Source organism: Oncorhynchus kisutch, linkage group LG23, assembly GCF_002021735.2.
Source record: "Oncorhynchus kisutch isolate 150728-3 linkage group LG23, Okis_V2, whole genome shotgun sequence".
In the NCBI taxonomy this organism is placed as follows: domain Eukaryota; kingdom Metazoa; phylum Chordata; class Actinopteri; order Salmoniformes; family Salmonidae; genus Oncorhynchus; species Oncorhynchus kisutch.
Window position 1 is genome coordinate 7,865,429 of NC_034196.2, and position 21,286 is coordinate 7,886,714.

General features: G+C 43.6%; 2 long non-coding RNA genes across 5 annotated transcripts; one reads left to right on the plus strand and one right to left on the minus strand.

Annotated features, from left to right (window-relative positions):
• Positions 1–249: 249 nt before the first annotated feature.
• LOC109868334 (uncharacterized) lies at positions 250–20,586 on the minus strand. 4 transcript variants are annotated; one of them, XR_004204991.1, is made up of 4 exons: positions 20,194–20,586; positions 19,059–19,663; positions 17,615–18,232; positions 250–1,975 (listed from the first exon to the last, which is right to left on the minus strand). It is a non-coding gene; the product is annotated as an uncharacterized LOC109868334 (long non-coding RNA). The 4 variants fall into 4 exon arrangements; XR_004204993.1 differs by having other exon boundaries at positions 19,059–19,143; positions 19,552–20,586; XR_004204992.1 differs by having other exon boundaries at positions 19,059–19,161; positions 19,552–20,586.
• On the plus strand, positions 12,029–19,525 carry LOC109868335 (uncharacterized). Its single transcript, XR_002251908.2, has 4 exons — positions 12,029–12,301; positions 12,393–12,575; positions 17,102–17,304; positions 18,826–19,525. It is a non-coding gene; the product is annotated as an uncharacterized LOC109868335 (long non-coding RNA).
• Positions 20,587–21,286: the final 700 nt, after the last annotated feature.

The window sequence follows — 21,286 nt, forward strand, 5'->3', positions numbered from 1 at the left end:
ATCTCTGTTGGGTCCTCTTCGCATGAGGGAACAGCAGCAGTACAATGCAGGTGTTCAGACACTTCTCAGTTAGCATGCAACGGGGAAGAGAGGGACTGCTCTCTCAGCTCTCCCTCAACATGTTGATCATTCCGGTGGCAAACATAGTAACAGTTCATCAGGCACGGAAATATTACATTTTCTCTCGATCCCAATGACAATCCTTCAGGGAATTCCATATGCTCATACTGTGTGCATTGTTTTCTTTGAGGGGGGGGGGGGGGCAGACAGGGCAGATATTTTCAACACTGAAACTGCGGCCCCAGTGCCAACCAAAAATGGAATTCTATGTTTACCAACTAAAATGTCAATAGGTTTGACAGGTTTCTCCTGGTTCTTAATTTTCTTCTGTTTCCGCCTCATCCTATATTTAGTAGTCCCTTCGTCCACCTCTTTCAAATGGGTTATCCACATGCATGCCAACAGGTGGGGACGGCCACTCTCCTTTGCCTTCTCCAGCTCTAGGTCAGTGTCTAGAGAAATGCCCTAACTGCCCACAGTTGTAGCAGCTCCAGTCTCCCCCTCTGTCAGTTCCAGAAGGGGCCCCTCATCCTCTACCTCTTTTTCTCTTTGCTCATTTTCTCTGGTTCTTGTCTTGGCTGGTTGCTTTCTGTCTTCAGCTCCTTCTGCAGCTCCTCCAACAGCTCTTGATCCCACGGTTCCTCCACCGGGCACAGGCCCTGCGGCCCCAGTGCCAACCAAAAATGGAATTCTATGTTTACCAACTAAAATGTCAATAGGTTTGACAGGTTTCTCCTGGTTCTTAATTTTCTTCTGTTTCCGCCTCATCCTATATTTAGTAGTCCCTTCGTCCACCTCTTTCAAATGGGTTATCCACATGCATGCCAACAGGTGGGGACGGCCACTCTCCTTTGCCTTCTCCAGCTCTAGGACAGTGTCTAGAGAAATGCCCTAACTGCCCACAGTTGTAGCAGCTCCAGTCTCCCCCTCTGTCAGTTCCAGAAGGGGCCCCTCATCCTCTACCTCTTTTTCTCTTTGCTCATTTTCTCTGGTTCTTGTCTTGGCTGGTTGCTTTCTGTCTTCAGCTCCTTCTGCAGCTCCTCCAACAGCTCTTGATCCCACGGTTCCTCCACCGGGCACAGGCCCTGCGGCCCCAGTGCCAACCAAAAATGGAATTCTATGTTTACCAACTAAAATGTCAATAGGTTTGACAGGTTTCTCCTGGTTCTTAATTTTCTTCTGTTTCCGCCTCATCCTATATTTAGTAGTCCCTTCGTCCACCTCTTTCAAATGGGTTATCCACATGCATGCCAACAGGTGGGGACGGCCACTCTCCTTTGCCTTCTCCAGCTCTAGGACAGTGTCTAGAGAAATGCCCTAACTGCCCACAGTTGTAGCAGCTCCAGTCTCCCCCTCTGTCAGTTCCAGAAGGGGCCCCTCATCCTCTACCTCTTTTTCTCTTTGCTCATTTTCTCTGGTTCTTGTCTTGGCTGGTTGCTTTCTGTCTTCAGCTCCTTCTGCAGCTCCTCCAACAGCTCTTGATCCCACGGTTCCTCCACCGGGCACAGGCCCACCCCCAAGTGGGTTATTAGGGGGTGGAAGGCCACCATCTCCGTCTGCTGGTGGAGGATTTGGCAGTGGCGGATACAAGTGGCCCTATGAAAGGGTTCCCCTCAGAGAAAGGCCAGCCAGGCTTCCTGTTTTTCTTTAATCTTTCTCTTCAAGTTGGCCTCTTACAGATACCAGTTTTTCTGTGCTCAGTGTCCCATCCGCAGGGAAATCTCCATCTGTCTATTTTGTCCAGTCTTCTGGGGGGTACTGAACCATTCACTACACAGCCCTTTTGGTTCCCAGCACGGATCCTCCATCCTACTCTTACAATTTCCCTTTCCTATCCGTTGTTGAACTGTTTATGTTTCCCTTCAGACTCTGGTGTTCGTGGCTGTACTTCCTCCCTCATATGGGCCTCAGTCACCTGGGGCACAGAGAGGGGAGAAGTCAGGCTTGTCTATCACATGTCCCTGTTGCTGTGCAGAATATCAGAAAGAGTATAGAGCAAATGAGGTCAGAAGGGAACATTGTTTCCATATGTGACTGTGACTCACCACCTGGATTCTGTCTAGCAATTTTTTAATATATTTTTTTTACATTGGTAAAAAGTAAAATGGTATATCATACAATACATTTTGAGGAACAATGGGAAAGTCATTCTGCTTTGAAAGTTGCTAAACTTGTAAACTTACTTTTGAGAAAAGGGCCTTGAATGTTTTGGTACCTACTGGAGAGCTCTCCTTTACACCCATTCAGCATTTTTCACACCCTCTTAAACCAGCCCCACCCATCTCTTTAAGGATTCACAGGTGAGGTCTAACAGTGAGTAGTGTAGTAAAGATAGACTAAAAAAAGTAGTCTAGAATAAGGAAAACATTCCAGGTAAATAGAAAACAAAATACATTTATAAAAATATTTTATAAATATTAGATGACACTTACCCAGACACACTTGTCTAAATTGATGGGTCATGTGAAAGAAATGCTATAACCCCCAGCCACATCCAGTGGTGGAAAAAGTACTACAATTGTCATAGAGTAAAAGTAACTTAAACTATCAACGGAGGTTCTATCAAAAATAATTATATTAAAAGTAAGCAAAATCAACGCATAAAACCAGACACTTTCAAACCCTTCATTCTGGGTTTTACAATCTGACTAGTAACTGATCCTTATTTCATAGCCTTTACACTTCTAAAACCATTGCAGTAGAGTGGTTTAACTTAAGAATTTTGCTTCATACAGTTACACACATGCTTCCTTACACGGAGGGAAAATGTTATGTTTGTGTGTATCAGATAATACACAGATCGTATGTTAAACAAAAATGCTGCTTTTCTAATAACCAACTCTGTTGTGTTCATTCGAGTGACTGACTGATTGTACACAATGATTGATTGCACATGGGATAAATCATCACTATATAAGAAATTTGGCAGTATGTCCAGAACATTACTCTGGAAACCAAAAGGAGTATCTCAGTTTCAAGGTCTCAGCTTTGAGAGAAGAAGCCTTGTGAGGTATCGGTCAGTCACATGCAGGAAACAACATTAATAATGAATAATGTAGATCATGCTTAAATTACTTGTTTGTATAGCGTTATATAAGAACTGAATGGGAACGCTCTTTTCATAGTTTTCATCAAGCTTTGATTGAGTTTGTGAACCTCTCCGGCCGTGATAATAAAGATTGATAATAAAGATTGATTCATTTACATTGAGTTTAAGTCCATAGTGTTGAATTTCCACAACAAGTTTGGCCTCACGAATACAAAGGTTTAATCTTCTCAACATGATCCATCAGTGAATGTCTGAGAGGGAACACTGATGGCGCATTCTTAGGAAGGCATTAAGGGAAATTCCCATCTCACTAAAAAAGGATGAGGACACGCCCGTAACAGACTTTCACTGTGGGACGCATCTGGGAGGAACACAATATCTACAAGACCTATAAGGACAACTCAACTGATTTCAGTAAATCAATTTAAATGAATTTGCTTAAAAACCACTAAAACAAAACATAAAAATGAGCAAAGGTACAATATTCTTAAGAGAAGGCTATAACTAATCTCAGGAGAAGTCTAGAGTGAGGGCCCCACTGACAATTGTCTGTAAGCATTTATGAGAAGTGTCCTCATGATCTGAGAACCACTGATAATAGCACAAGGTGCTATTTTATATGTGTAGGAAGTAGCAGAAAGAGAAAAATAATCATGTTCAGTTAGCACTCCAAAGGGCAGTCAGGTTTTTTTGTGGCTTTGTTTGGTTATGACAGTTTGCTCTGGGAAAATGGGTATGGAGGGAGCCATACAGGCCCTGTTACAAGCGACAGCCGCCCAACAAGAGGCAACTAGAGCTTAACAAATAGCTCATCAGGATGCAATGCGAATGTATCAGGACACGTTACAGGTCCAGCACAGCACCAACCAGCTGCTCAGAGAGGAGCAAGAGAGAAACACCTGGGAGTTAAGAAAAGGCCTAAAGGGGCTAGCGGACCAAATTGGGGCTCAGTTACCAGCTGCAAATACCCAGAGTCGGGCCAATCCTTTTCTTCAAAAAATGACACAGCAGGATGATGTGGAAGCATATCTCACCACCTTCGAAAGGACGGCAGAGAAGGAGACGTGGCCGAAAGAAGAATGGGCAGGGCTTCTGGCACCATACCTGGTAGGGGATGCTGAAAAAGTGTATTTCGACCTGGAGTTGAAATACGAAAGAAAAAGAGCCAATGCAATGTAACCTCTGTGAAAAAGAAGAAGCTGATACAGTGCCTTGCGAAAGTATTCGGCCCCCTTGAACTTTGCGACCTTTTGCCACATTTCAGGCTTCAAACATAAAGATATAAAACTGTATTTTTTTGTGAAGAATCAACAACAAGTGGGACACAATCATGAAGTGGAACGACATTTATTGGATATTTCAAACCTTTTTAACAAATCAAAAACTGAAAAATTGGGCGTGCAAAATTATTCAGCCCCTTTACTTTCAGTGCAGCAAACTCTCTCCAGAAGTTCAGTGAGGATCTCTGAATGATCCAATGTTGACCTAAATGACTAATGATGATAAATACAATCCACCTGTGTGTAATCAAGTCTCCGTATAAATGCACCTGCACTGTGATAGTCTCAGAGGTCCGTTAAAAGCGCAGAGAGCATCATGAAGAACAAAGAACACACCAGGCAGATCCGAGATACTGTTGTGAAGAAGTTTAAAGCCGGATTTGGATACAAAAAGATTTCCCAAGCTTTAAACATCCCAAGGAGCACTGTGCAAGCGATAATATTGAAATGGAAGGAGTATCAGACCACTGCAAATCTACCAAGACCTGGCCGTCCCTCTAAACTTTCAGCTCATACAAGGAGAAGACTGATCAGAGATGCAGCCAAGAGGCCCATGATCACTCTGGATGAACTGCAGAGATCTACAGCTGAGGTGGGAGACTCTGTCCATAGGACAACAATCAGTCGTATATTGCACAAATCTGGCCTTTATGGAAGAGTGGCAAGAAGAAAGCCATTTCTTAAAGATATCCATAAAAAGTGTTGTTTAAAGTTTGCCACAAGCCACCTGGGAGACACACCAAACATGTGGAAGAAGGTGCTCTGGTCAGATGAAACCAAAATTGAACTTTTTGGCAACAATGCAAAACGTTATGTTTGGCGTAAAAGCAACACAGCTCATCACCCTGAACACCATCCCCACTGTCAAACATGGTGGTGGCAGCATCATGGTTTGGGCCTGCATTTCTTCAGCAGGGACAGGGAAGATGGTTAAAATTGATGGGAAGATGGATGGAGCCAAATACAGGACCATTCTGGAAGAAAACCTGATGGAGTCTGCAAAAGATCTGAGACTGGGACGGAGATTTGTCTTCCAACAAGACAATGATCCAAAACATAAAGCAAAATCTACAATGGAAATGGTTCAAAAATAAACATATCCAGGTGTTAGAATGGCCAAGTCAAAGTCCAGACCTGAATCCAATCGAGAATCTGTGGAAAGAACTGAAAACTGCTGTTCACAAATGCTCTCCGTCCAACCTCACTGAGCTCGAGCTGTTTTGCAAGAAGGAATGGGAAAAAATGTCAGTCTCTCGATGTGCAAAACTGATAGAGACATACCCCAAGCGACTTACAGCTGTAATCGCAGCAAAAGGTGGCGCTACAAAGTATTAACTTAAGGGGGCTGAATAATTTTGCACGCCCAATTTTTCAGTTTTTGATTTGTTAAAAAAGTTTGAAATATCCAATAAATGTCGTTCCACTTCATGATTGTGTCCCACTTGTTGTTGATTCTTCACAAAAAAATACAGTTTTATATCTTTATGTTTGAAGCCTGAAATGTGGCAAAAGGTCGCAAAGTTCAAGGGGGCCGAATACTTTCGCAAGGCACTGTATATTGTATGCATGTCCTGTGGTAACCACTGTACTTGAAAGATGAAGAAACAAACATATGTGCACGGTAAAGGTTGAAGGGAAAGAGGTTGAAGCCCTGCTTGATTCTGGAAGTATGCTAACCCTGGTCGTTGTAAACCTAGTGCCGACTCAAACTGGATACAAGTCAGGATATCAGTGTTACATGCATTCATGGGGATACCCGCCCGTACCCCAAAGCCTTAGTAAGCATACAAACCGAGGACGGGCTGCTGGATTATGAGGTCAGCGTGGTCCAAAGATGTCATATGATGTAATGCTGGGTAGATACTTTCCTAACTTTGAAGTTGTGCCAAAACATCAGCTATCTGAGCAGCTAACCGATCGCTGCAGCTGTACATAGTCTATTGGTAAATAGCCCACCCTTCTTCACCTACCTCATCCCCATACTGTTTTTATTTATTTACTTTTCTGCTCTTTTGCACACCAATATCTCTACCTGTACATGACCATCTGATCATTCATCACTCCAGTGTTAATCTGCAAAATTGTAATTATTTGCCTACCTCCTCATGCCTTTTGCACACATTGTATATAGACTCCCCCTTTGTTTTCTACTGTGTTATTGACTTGTTAATTGTTTACTCCATGTGTAACTCTTTGTTGTCTGCTCATACTGCTATGCTTTATCTTGGCCAGGTCGCAGTTGCAAATGAGAACTTGTTCTCAACTAGCCTACCTGGTTAAATAAAGGTTAAATTAAAAAAATTAAATAAAAATATTTGAGAAGCCAACAACCTTGACCAAGCAGGAAGTAGCATGTAGCCTTCAAGCAAAGCCAAGAAAAGAGAAGGTCTCCCAGGGGCCAACCTCACAGGTGCTAGTAGGGGAGGATGAGGAAGAAGTGGCAGTCCTCGTCCATAACAAGCAGCCTGGTACTAGTGGGGCCGGGGTCGATCTGGATCCAGAGGACAACTATCTAGAACCAACAGACCTGGCAGGGTCCCTGACTATTTTCAGGACAGCCCTAAACCAGGATCCAACCCTGTAGCGAGCCCGAGCAGAAGTGCAGGTCGTAGATGGTACTCCCATAAATGATGGGACGATGCCTAATAGCTTTCCCCACTTAATCATGAAAAAGGGTTTGGTGTACAGAGTCTCAAAAATAGGGGTTGATGTGGTGGAACAGTTGTTGGTCCCAACCCAATACCTGAGGACAGTGCTGGATCTAGCTCATGGGCACATTCTGGGATGACACCTTGGTATCGATTAAAACTTGAGACCGGATTGTAAGGAGGTTTTACTGGCCAGGAATTCAGGTTGAAGTGGCTCGGCATTGTGGAGAGTGCCCCGAGTGCCAGGTAACAGCTCCCCGACCAGCTGTTAGAAGTATGTTAGTGCCACTCCCCATAATCGAAACGCCATTTGAGAGGATAGCGATCGATATAGTGGGCTCACTACCCAAATCCGCCAGAGGGCACCAATACATTCTGGTCATTCTACGTAGATTATGCCACTCTCTACCAAGAAGCCATTCCCAAAATTATTGCCAAGGCATTAATGCTGCGGTTCACCAGGGTAGGGGTTCCAAAGGAGATCCTTACTGACCAGGGACCCCCTTTATGTCCAGCCTTATGGCGTAACTTTGTAAATTGTAGCAGGTGAAACTGTTGAGGACATCGGTTTACCATCCTCAGACGGACTGGCTGGTTGAGAGATTCAACCGCACCCTGAAGTCAATGCTCAGGAAGGTAATCGATAAGAATGGGAAAAACTGTCATTGCTTGTTGCCGTATCTGATGTTTGCCATTAGAGAGGTTCCCCAAGCCTTGCTGGTGTTTTCCCCCTTTGAGCTGGTATATGGGAGGCACCCCCGGGTGCCCGGGAACACCAATCCACCCCGTATACTAGTGCTATAGAGCACGTCACAGCAATGCAAGACAGGATAGCCACAGTCATGCCCATCGTCAGAGAGCACATGAGACAACCACAAGAGCACCAGCAGGCTACCCTGAGGGAATTTCAACCAGGAGATAAGGTGTTAGTGCTGGTCCCCACGATAGAGAGCAAACTACTACCCACATGGAAAGAACCATATGAAGTACTGGAGAGAATAGAAGAAGTTAGGAGATGTAACCAAAGGTTACTGGCAAATTCCTCTGACCCCCAGAGCCAGAGAAAAGACAGCCTTTGAATTGAACCCTGTGGCACCCCCATAGAGACTGCCAGAGGTCCGGACAGCAGACCCTCCGATTTGACACACTGAGCTCTATCAGAGAAGTAGTTGGTGAACCAGGCGAGGCAATCATTTGAGAAACCAAGGCTGTCGAGTCTGCCGATGAGGATATGGTGATTGACAGAGTCGAAAGCCTTGGCCAGATCAATGAATACGGCTGCACAGTAATGTTTCTTATCGATGGCGGTTAAGATATCGTTTAGGACCTTGAGCGTGGCTGAGGTGCACCCATGACCAGCTCTGAAACCGGATTGCATAGCAGAGAAGGTATGGTGAGATTCGAAATGGTCGGTAAACTGTTTGTTGACTTGGCTTTCGAAGACCTTAGAAAGGCACGGTAGGATAGATATAGGTCTGTAGCAGTTTGGGTCAAGAGTGTCCCCCCCTTTGAAGAGGGGGATGACCGCAGCTGCTTTCCAATCTTTGGGAATCTCAGACGACACGAAAGAGAGGTTGAACAGGCTAGTAATAGGGGTGGCAACAATTTCGGCAGATAATTTTAGAAAGAAAGGGTCCAGATTGTCTAGCCCGGCTGATTTGTAGGGGTCCAGATTTTGCAGCTCTTTCAGAACATCAGCTGAATGGATTTGGGAGAAGGAGAAATGGGGAAGGCTTGGGCGAGTTGCTGTTGGGGGTGCAGTGCTGTTGTCCGGGGTAGGAGTAGCCAGGTGGAAAGCATGGCCAGCCGTAGAAAAATGCTTATTGAAATTCTCAATTATGGTGGATTTATCAGTGGTGACAGTGTTTCCTATCTTCAGTGCAGTGGGCAGCTGGGAGGAGGTGTTCTTATTCTCCATGGACTTTACAGTGTCCCAGAACTTTTTTGAGTTAGTGTTGCAGGAAGCAAATTTCTGCTTGAAAAAGCTAGCCTTGGCTTTTCTAACTGCCTGTGTATAATGATTTCTAGCTTCCCTGAACAGCTGCATATCACGGGGGCTGTTCGATGCTAATGCAGAACGCCATAGGATGTTTTTGTGTTGGTTAAGGGCAGTCAGGTCTGGGGAGAACCAAGGGCTATATCTGTTCCTGGTTCTAAATTTCTTAAATGGGGCATGTTTATTTAAGATGGTTAGGAAGGCATTTAAAAAAAATCAGTTCACATATGGTGTCCAGAGCACAGCTGGGGGCAGAGGGTGGTCTATAGCAGGCGGCAACGGTGAGAGACTTGTTTTTAGAGAGGTGGATTTTTAAAAGTAGAAGTTCAAATTGTTTGGGTACAGACCTGGATAGTAGGACAGAACTCTGCAGGCTATCTTTGCAGTAGATTGCAACACCGCCCCCTTTGGCAGTTCTATCTTGTCTGAAAATGTTGTAGTTTGGAATTAAAATGTCTGAGTTTTTGGTGGTCTTCCTAAGCCAGGATTCAGACACAGCTAGAACATCCGGGTTGGCAGAGTGTGCTAAAGCAGTGAATAGAACAAACTTAGGGAGGAGGCTTCTAATGTTAACATGCATGAAACCAAGGCTATTACGGTTACAGAAGTCGTCAAAAGAGAGCGCCTGGGGAATAGGAGTGGAGCTAGGCACTGCAGGGCCTGGATTCACCTCTACATCGCCAGAGGAACATAGGAGGAGTAGAATAAGGGTACGGCTAAAAGCTATGAGATTTGGTCGTCTAGAACGTCTGGAACATAGAGTAAAAGGAGGTTTCTGGGGGCGATAAAATAGCATCAAGGTATAATGTACAGACAAATGTATGGTAGGATGTGAATACAGTGGAGGTAAACCTAGGTATTGAGTGATGAAGAGAGAGATATTGTCTCTAGAAACATCGTTGAAACCAGGAGATGTCATTGCATGTGTGGGTGGTGGAACTAATAGGTTGGATAAGGTATAGTGAGCAGGACTAGAGGCTCTACAGTGAAATAAGCCAATAAACACTAACCAGAACAGAAATGGACAAGACATATTGACATTAAGGAGAGGCATGCTTAGTCGAGTGATCAAAAGGGTCCGGTGAGTGGAGAGGTTGGTTGGTGATTTAGACAGCTAGCCAGGGCATCGGTAGCAAGCTAGCATAGGATGGAGGTCTGTTGTTAGCCACCTCCTGCGCTCCGTCAGTAGATTAGTGGGGTTCCGTGTGGTAGAGGGGATCAATCCAAATCACACAACAACAACAAAAATAAAAACAATAGAAAACATAATAATAATAATAATAAAAAATAAAAAATAAAATAAAATAATAATAATAATAAAAAATGAAAATTGGTCCGGTATGCTCCGCTCCGAGCCGCGCCGTACAGAACTGGCGATAGACTTTCGAGCCAAAGGATAGCCGATGACCACAAACCGTGGTTAGCTGAACACCAACGACTTGCCAGTAAAGGAGCCAACTAGCTTCTGAACTAGCTTCTGGATTAGCTACTGGCTAGTTTCAGGCCAGCCTCCTGGAGTTTCTGGCTAGCTTCTTGGAGGATTACAGATCTGAGGTAAATAATACTTTTTTATAAATATACATTGGTGAGGCGGGTTGCAGGAGAGTGTTTTGAAGATGAGTTGATGGAAAATAAAAATAAAATGTGAAAAAGTTGTAAATATATATATATATACAGGACACGACAAGACGAGGACAAAAGACGTCTGAACTGCTATGCCACCTTGGAGAAGAATGCAGAGGGCAAAAGAGAAAAACGCTCGGGTGATGTGGTGGTTTTTGAGTCTCCAACAGTTTCACTTTGACTTGGTCGAATCTAGGGTGGGAGATGTGTGGCAAAGAAGGGGGTCGAGTGATAAATGGCAGATATGTGAGAGCAGAACTAATAAACTGGCTCTGCCCTCTCACTAAAATGGCCACCCCGATCAGAACTACATATCACAAAATGGCTGACCACCAAAACTACCATTCCCAGAAGCAAGGGGAACGCTCAGAAGGTGGGGCCGACCCACAAATAAGGGGTCAAGACAAACCAGGAAGAGAGAGAGGAGGGGCTGAAAGGATCTGTAAATCATAGAGAAAGAGACAATATATATAGTCTGGATTTACCGTGTATGAGCTGGACTGTTTGGACTTACCTGTTGGCGTTTGGACCTGGACCTACCGAGAACCCGGTTTGTGTACCGAACCCTGCTATCCTTGACCTCGCCTGAGGCCTGGGTGGACCAGGATGGAGAAACAAACACACAGGTACTATCCTGTTTGAAAGAACTCTCATTCTGGAGTGATTTTGGGGACAGTTTCCCGCTTAATTTGTGACAAACTCTCCTAATCTTGAAGAGGTTTGTCACAAGGGGTAATAGTCTAGTTACAGTTTGATATTACACATTTCTACTTTTGTCAAAGTAGTTTTCATTGCAAGGTAAAGCTTGCTGTTAGTTCGCTGATGGATGGCTGGATTGCTAGCTAACATTGAACCTACTATATTTGGTTAACTTTAGCTAGCTATGACAATCGGTTTGTATTGCTAGTATGCTATGGTTTGGGATTATAGTTAATTGTTTAGTGAGCTAACATTAACGTTACATGTCTAAACAAAAGACCCCAAGTTAAAGCTTGCTGTTAGCTAGCTAACATTCATTTACGTGTATGGACTTTGTGTAACGTGACCATAGTGCTGTTTTCTCAGAAAGCCATTTCGCATTGCTAGTTACAGCCTAATGTTAGCTAGCTAACATTGACCCTATATTGTTAACTTTAGCTAGCTGTGACATTCGATTTGTATTGCTAGCACTCTATGGTTTGGAATGATGGTTAATTGTTTAGCTGGCTAGCTAGCTAGCTACATGTCTAAACAAAATACCAAGTTAAAGCTTGCTGTTAGATAGCTAGCTGACGTTAAGATGAACTGTGTGTAGTGATATCTCAGAATGCCATTTCACACCTATTGTATAATAATGCTAAAATATTTATCTGAAATGTGTCTTTTAGAATCAGTAGAACACGCCTGACTCTCCTCCACCAGTCATACAAGGATAATGGTCTAATGCCTCTCATCAAAAAGAGAGCTGGCAAAAGCAAACACAGGTTTAACCTGAAGTATGAGGACTTGCAGTGAGTAGTGAACTAAGTCAACAACTACTCAGAGGATAATGTATTACCAGAACGCCACCCAGGCCACAAACACTTTGGTGGATTGCAGCTGCCATCCCAAGTGACAAAACAGCAGTGTGGTGTCTCTACAAGGAATCGATGACAACAATTGCTATGTAAAGCATAAACACATTTTGATTATTTAATTGACCTCCAACATGATTGGCCCTACTTGTATTGATCTCACATTATTGCTGTATTTTCCAGAAGCTGTTAAGTCAGCCAAGCTGAAGAAGCAAGAGCAGCATCTCCTGCTTGTTCAGAGTGAGCAGTCTTTCTACGAGAAGATGGTTGCTGACTGTAAGACCACCTGTCAAGACCTGCAGTTGTCTCTGGGGACCCCTACTAAACCAGCAAGCAAAGACATTAGGCTTTGATTTTGTTCAACAAGTAAGCAACATTTCATCCTTTATACTGATTACGGACATACACGGATAGATAGAGCATACACCAAAATATATATTTTTTATATATATCTATATATTTACATTTTTTGCAACTTTTACTTCACTACATTCCCAAAAGAAAAGAATGGACTTTTTACTCCATACATTTTCCCTGACACCCATTTTGACAGGAAAATTCTCCAATTCACACACGTTTCAAGAGAACATCCCAGGTAATCCCTACTGCACTTGATCTGGCGGACTCACTAAACACATGCTTCGTTTGTAAATTATGTCTGAGTGCTGGAGTGTGCCCCTGGCTATCCGTCAATAAAAATAAAGTAGTACAATTGGGCCGTCTGGTTTAATTCAAGGAATTTGAAATGATTTATATTTTTGATACTTAGGTACATTTTAGCAATTCCATTTACTGTTTACACTTAAGTATATTTAAAACCAAATACTTTAACTCAAGTAGTATTTTACTGGCCTACTTTTACTTGAGTCATTTTCTATTAAGCTATAATATAATGATTACCTTAAAATGTAACATTTGTTATTACAGAACTGAGTGTAGGGGAAATTGTAATTGTCTGAAGAGAGAGCCTTGAGTTGTACACAGTATGCATCTCCTCTCACTCTATCTTGGATTGTGCAGGCGACTGTGACCTCCTCCTCAGACCAATTGGCAGAAGGCCCAGCATCTGTTCTGGGAGTTAAGATAGGAGTTTCTTGGGAAACAGCCAGTCATGGCACAGGAACTAACCTTATGAACCCATGCCTATGTAGCTTTTTTTGTAGAGCAGTAAATAAGAGGACTGAAGGGATTAATTTAATATTGACTTAATACAGAATTTCCACCACACTAGCTTTACCAACAGCCATATGAAACCCTTTTAAAAACAGAATAACACAATACAAAATAAACAAGGGCAACATCTAAGCAGGCAAAGGTGTTTGAGTGTAATCATGTTAGCCATATTGAGATTCAGAATAAAGTAGATTTACACCAAAACATGAATTATGGGCATGAGTGTTGTACTTAAGTGTTGTATTTACAGGTGATATAACCTCCATCAAATACTATGGCTGCCATATTGGGGTTTCCAAAAAAAAACAATCCCCAAAAATTCTTTTTTTAAAGAATATGGGGGTGGGGGGGGCCTAGAGATGCAAAATCCTTCAAGGAACCTTGGACCCCAAATTGTTTTATTTTGATGTCAGATCCCACTTGTTTTCCTTAAAGCTCCAGAGCAGTTGAAAACATAATTTTACACATTATGAGATACTGTGAAAATTATGGTAATACCCTTTTAGTGCAAGAACTGTTTAAAAAGCTATGTCAGCTTGTTTTGGTGGGGTGGAGTTTTGTCCTTCCATGAAGTAAATTGCTCCACCGTAGATGGTCAAGTCAGACAGAGCACTGCGGACTGCAGCTTTCCTTCTCGTTCACTGACTTGTAACCAAAGAAAATGTTTGATTTGGCTAGCTGTGTGACGTGACACAAACCCATCTAGCAAACTTCGGTCAACTTGCACCGGAGACTGAAGTCCTGAGTTGTGACAGTACGAACTGGCTATGACTGACCCAGCAGACTCGGACCAGCTCTGCAACACTGTCTCCTCACAAGGAGCCACCATTAGAAGACACAAGGACTTGCTACGGAACCTTATAGAAAGATTCCACACTGTGGCAGAACGCCATGACCAAACCTTCGATAACTTACTGGAGCAATTCTTCGGGCTATCTAATAAGCAGCAAGCCACAACGGTACCTGCCCAGACTCTCAGTAACCCCGCCTCTAGCGGTGCTTCTCCCCTTCCCACCCCGGCTCTCCAAGAACCCGACTTACCACCTCCAGAGCGCTATGCTGGGGATCCTGAAACATGCCGGGTGTTTCTCTCCCAGTTGTCCCTCATCTTCGAGCTGCAGCCCTCTTCATTTCCTTTGGATTGCTCGAAGATAGCGTACCTTATAACGCTGATGTCTGGGAGGGTGCTCGTCTGGTGATGTGGGAGCAACAAACCGCCGTGTGACATAATCTGGAGGAGTTCGTGGCGGAAGAAGGTGTTTGATTCTCCGATGTCCGGGAGAAAGGCGATTCAGAAGCTTCTGCAACTGCGTCAGGATTCCCGTAGTGTGGCTGACTACGCTGTAGATTTTCGCACGTTGGCTGCCGAGAGTGCCTGGAATCCAGAGTCCCTATTCAACACCTTCCTTCATGGATTATCGGAGAGGTTCAAAGACTACCTCGCAGCCTGGGAGCTACCCATGGACCTCAATTTCCTCATAGCCCTGACTATAGGGATTGCTGGGCAGCTGTGGGAACACAGGAGGGAGAGGAAGTCTGTTCCCGACCACTCATTTCTCCCTCGCCTCCGAAGAATCCCAGAAGTCCCAGAAGCCTACACTTCCGAGAGAATCCGAAGTTACCGGAGTTCCCTTAGGAATCATCGAGGACTGTCGACTTCTCTTTTCCGGCATCCATGCAACTGGGCAAGGCTAGATTATCCCCTGAGGAATGTTCACGCAGACAAAGCTCTAAAAGCTGTCGGTATTTTATATATCCACCTGTCCAATAAAAGCCCAGGCCCATCAGAAGGTAGGAGTACGCTGGTGGGCCATGAGTCTTTACTCATACTCCTCTCCATGCTATCCTGTTGTGGGGTGACCGCTCTAAATCTTTCCGGGTGCTCCTGGACTCTCGGGCTGACAAGAGTTTTATGGACAATGCCCTGGTGTCGGAGCCGGGGATCTCCACACAACCCTTCTCCAATCCCATGGATGCCAGAGCATTGAATGGGCACTCTATTGGCAGGATCAATCGCAGCACTATTCCTATCAACCAGAATATCAGGGAATCACAGTGAGTCCATGCAGTTCCTGCTCATTGAATCTCTTCATGCTCCCGTGGTTTTGGGATTGTCATGGCTCCAGAGGCACAACTCCCTGATCGACTGGGCTACGGGTTCTTTCCTGCGGTGGAGCCGCCTCATGTGCAGCTTTATTCCCTGTCTGGTCCGGTGACAAAGGCCATGGAGGAGTACATCGAGGGCTCTCTGGCTGCTGGGAGCATTCATCCTTCGTCCTCTCCTAACGGTGCAGAAGGAGAAGGAGTACAAAACCCTGCGCCAGTGTATCGACTACTGGGGCCTCAATGACATCACAGTAAAGAACCGCTACCACTCCTCTCCTCTGCGTATGAGCTTCTCCAGGGGGCGACAGTATTTTCGAAGTTAAGACCTTCGAAACGTCTACCATCTGGTTCGGATACGTGAAGGAGACAAATGTGAAACAGCCTTTAAGAACACTGAGTATCTGGTGATGCCATTCGGATTGAACAACGCTCCCGCAGTGTTCCAGGTTCTGGTCAATGATGTGCTCCGTGACATGTTGAACTGATTTGTGTTCATTTACCTCAATGACCACCTTGTCTTTTCTCGTTCAGTTTAGGAGCATGTCCTCCACAAGTCGTACAGCTACTCTTGGAGAACCAGTTGTATGTCAAGGCTGAGAAGTGTGAATTCCATTGTTCCACTATCTCCTTTCTGGGATACGTCATCGGGGGGGGGGGGGGTCAAGCAAGTTCATGCTAACGACATTTTCGGATCACTAAACAACTTAATTTGGAACCACAGAAAGTTACTGCAAGTCGCAAAGAAAACAGGAGCTGCCTCAACTATTCCGGCACCATTTCAACTTCAACATTTCAACATCAAATCACCTATGGTTAGTCGAATATAGTGACAACAAAAAGATATCAAAAACTATTTAGTCTAATCAATGTAAGCTAAATATGATGTCCATGGTTCTGATTTCTTTGTGTGCCTGCGTTCGTGCAAGTAGAAAACATGTTGACCCTCCCTACTTGTAGAGAAAAGCCAATGCCATCCTCCTCTCTTTCATGTTGACAAAACGGTCTATCATTCTGTCATACAGTAGACACTTGATTTTTGTTGTCCTAGGCTATAATCATTAGCCAGTACAGAGATTTAAGTAAAACGACAATCCAAATCCCTATCTTCATCCATGGCAAGGCTAATTTAGGAAAGGAACAATTTTAGCTAGCTAGCTAGCCAGCCACCAGAGGACAACAACACAACGAGATGCAACAATTCAAGTTGTTTCTGTCAATGATGTATGGTCTCAATGTGATTTGACAGGGGAGACGCCAAACCCAAGCTGGCCGTGACACGTTTTTTTTTGTGTCAGGACCATTCACAGTTGAGCTCACTCAGTTTAGCTCAATGCTGATTGGCTATAATTTTATACTTTATCAAGGGAGGCCAAATTCTCACTGGCTTCCCTTGCATTCAATGCTACAGGCGGCAACATTGTCATACTCGTTTGGATCAGATAGATGGTCCTAACAGAGACAGAGGGCCGCTGTTTCGCTCTCTCAGATGCTTTCTCCTGTGTGATACATTAAGCCTCTTGCGAATTGAAGGGAAATTATGAAATACAGAGAGAGGAAAGATACAAAATAATGTATGTTCGTTTCTTTTTTCCTTGGTCAATTTTTTGAGGAAGCCTGTCTTCCCTTGGCGTCCATGAATACATGCCACTGGATCTGAAACGGGTGGAGCCTTTGCTTACTTCACCACAGGCCCTGTGGTAAAGAAGACAACGGCTTCACCTCTCAGTGATCACCTAGGTGACTCAGTGATCTCTGTCGCAAGGGGCCAAAGAGAAACCTACATCTACCTCAAGACGAGACAAAACATTCCTATGAGGTAAGTTTTAACGTCAAAGTTTAACTCCTTATACCATTTATACTGTTAAAACAAAACAAAAATATATTCTGAAATAATGGAAAGATAAGTGTGTATGGGTTAGTATCTACATAAATGACAACTTAGAGCCCAAGTCAAGTTTTTCAGTTGTCTATACTTGTTCAGGTACATTTCGATAAATGAGTTGTTGAACAGGTTATGTATTCCCCAGATTGTTAATACCAATGACAAAAATATACATAAATTTACCCTCTGTGCCAGTTCCACCCCTTTCTGTTTCAATTTGTTCTCTAAGACAAGGCACACTCACCTCTTGAAGGGAGGTGCAGGTTGTCAGTGTTAGTTTCGGTCCAGAGGAAAAATGCAGGTAGCTGGTTTCTGGTGTTTTCTGCTGCAACATCACATTGTAATGTTATGTTGTAGGCAGACACTAACACCAGTATGGCAGAATTCATCAAGCAAATGGTGTTGGGCAAAACCCCAGTGAAAGGGGATACAAAGGATGAGGTCCATGTGATTTTTAAAAAATAAACCAAAATCACACAATTCCTAAAAATAAAAAACCTGGAGGACATAAACCAAAGGCTTTATGATAGTTTCCGAAATGCCACACACAAAATAAACAAAAAGGTGAGCCTGAATGTGGTCAAATACAAGTTTGGTACAATTTTCTCAATTGGTTTGGCAAATTGTGAGAACCTATGCACTCCAAACAGTTAACAAAACTACCAAAACAGTTATGGCCAGATGGCTTTTCATAAAGTAAAGAAAGGAAGGTACGTGAGAATAGGGTTTGCCGACAGAATAAGGGCCACCCATATGTGGTGGTGTTGTAGTTTAGCGTCCCGATGGTTGCGGGGAAAGTGGAAGGCAGATCCAAAAGGATGCAGTAGCAGCTCTCAGATGTGGCCCTAAGGCCTCAGGCCCTCTGGCAGAAAGAGAAAGGAGGGGGTTAGTTGGAGCACATGACCACACAGTAAACAAGATAAAACAAACTTCCCCAGCCACCCAGACAAGATATGAGCTATCGCAGCATACATTATTGCACCCCTCCCGACAAGGCACAGCGCTCACTGCTTAGATGTCAGTACACCCTCAAATGACTACCCTAAGACACTAATGAGTGTTGCACGAGACGTCAGGGCGCGACCTGAGTTGATCTCCCCCACTGTAAGTTCGTCACAATATGCCTAGCTAAAACTGTAATTGTCCACATCATATCCCAGTCCAGAAACAACCCCTACCCCGTAGTCACTTCATGTTTATCCAAAAGAATTGGACAGGACATGCAGGATTTTGTAACTTTTGGTATCAATGATGTAAATGCAATTAGGTGATATTCTTGTCCTTTATTCATAAAGCATTGCAGAGTAGATGTGCTGATCTAGGATCATGGCTCCATGTCCATGTATTCATTTTGAAATATAAGGCATAACTGACAGCATGCAGTTGTTTTGCTGTGTTGTTTCCTGTGAAGGGTACTATATTGAACTATATTGGCTGCCATTTCTTTCTTTCCAGGGCTGGTAACTATTTCCTTTTCAAGTGTACAAGAGGACATTCTGAAACTGGCAATGGTTTCAGAAGAGTGGGATGGAACGCCTATATCTCCTTCACTCTGCAGTCCAGGACAGACTTCATGGTTGTTATAGAAAGGTTGTATGACATCCACAACAGTCATGATCCCCAAGACCAACACTGCAGCCAGATCCACCCAACCTTGAGGAAGGAAAGAGAGCTGGCTGCGTACCTACCTGCAGAGCTGGTTGCGTATTGGGGGTAACACCGTCAATGATTCTGGTACTTGCACAGAATTGGGCCAAGGCACGTGGGAAGTGACTGGAACACGGGAGAATACTTTGACACCAGGGGACATACAAAACATCAGGAACACCATGATGCAAAGACAACAAATGGCCAGAAAAGATGCCATCCATGTCTCAGAAAAATCACAGTGGAAACTATTTCATGAACAATAGATCAACAACAAAAACCTTGCCCTTGTGCTGATGACAAAAGAAATTAGGAAAAATGTCATGGCCTATGGTAAGGTTATGGTCTTAATGGATGCCACAAATGGCCTCACCAACTACGGCTTCCCTCTCTATTCCATCCCGCTTAGAGAAGCTCATGGCCATGGGGTGCCAGCTGCCTAGATCATCGCTCTGTGCAAGAGCATACTTTTGCTGTTTTCACAGAGCGATCCACAGGCCAACTTGCACACACCATTGCCAGGTCCTCACATACCCGCAGGTAGATGCAGAGGGCTTTGGCTGACATCTTCTCTGGCCCATCTGTATGCCTCTTCATCTCCTCCCAACTGTATGTCTTTTTTTTTTTTACCCCATCACTTGAATGCCTTCAAAAGAGAAGTAAACACGTTTAAATCCACAGTAACTGTCCTGCTTTTCTGACATGTAACCTACAGTATTAGCCTATACGATTAGTAAGGGATAAACGCAGAACCTCTGTACATGATCTGGAAATAATGGACAACATAGCAGGGACGACACAACATTTGTTTTAGGTATCCAAGGCCCTGCAACAGACTAACGTCCTGTCCAGGGGTTGTACTTGTACATCAAGCAGCCTAACACTACCGAAACAGGAGATGCAGTTTTTTAAATATCTAGTTAATTGATTGGGTAGAGACATCTACATACCTGCACTCCTCATTGCAATCTCTGCCAGCTGAATCATCTACTGCTCCTCAGGGCTTATGTTCTTTACAATGTGTTTGAGCTAATCTACTGAGTAGCTTGATCCTTAGTTTACAATTCATTTTTACGTTAATATCTATTAAAAAGTGTACTTACCATCGCTAATAAATGTAGGAAATGGATATAGTTATATGTATGCAATGGCGAAATTAGCTAGCTAGCTACTTACCAGCAAAGGCTCCACATTTATGTTGTGCAGCATAACATTTTGCACCTGATTGGTCTGACGCTAAAAATGATGCTTTGCAGTGATTGGCTTGAATGTCCAACGACCCAGTGTAGTTTAAAACGCCATCTCCCACAGATGGTGAATTAGTTAATCCTTTAGACCCAAATTGAATTCTAGAAGACTGCTGTAGATTACTGAGAATTTTCAAGATGAGGCAGATTTTCTCACACATTTCAAACAAACAGACATAGCTCAAAAACAACGAATAAATCACAATGACCTGTTAACTTAGTTTTAGAGAGCACACACTGTCACTCCAACACACACAAACACTCACTCCATCATTTGCTCACTCGCACATAATATGCACATACATTTGTACCGACTCTTCCTGTTACGGATACAGGTATCCTGTGTGTGTGTCCTGTGTTCTTTTCCCTCCTTCTCCTCTCACAGGTGAAAATCATCACTCCCCAATCAGTCACCAATCAATCATCAATCGGAAGACACACCTCCTCCTGTTTCCTACCCAATCACAGTTCCTTTCCCTTGGTTTAAAAACCCTGTCAGTTGTTTGCTCTAGAGCTCAATCTCTCTGTAAATGCCATGTCTATAGGTCTCTCGCTTTCACTCTCTCTTTATGCATTAACCTCTTTTTTTTTTGAGCACCTCCATATCACTTTGTCCTCACCTGTGAGTATTGTTTTTGGTTATGGTGTTTGTTTGCTGGTGGGAAAAGGGGAAACAAGACAAGTCGCCCATGGGCATATGTTACGCCCCTGAAAACAGGGGAGAAATAATCACGAGAGTGATACGGTGTTGTATTCTCAATTTAACGTTTAGTTGAATGTATTTCACAAAAGTAACACATTACAAAACAACAGAAAAACCATTATACAAATAACACAGCAAAATATCTTATTAACAACATACATGTTCATTCACAATCGACATAAAATGGCAGCTACTCTCAGTACGATGCTATTCTTCACTTCAACCGAGCAGGGCTAATATTACTCTCTTCAAACTTAACTCTAACTTCCTCAAAACGTTACTAAGACACACCTTAAACACTCTTGACATGTTAGTGAGT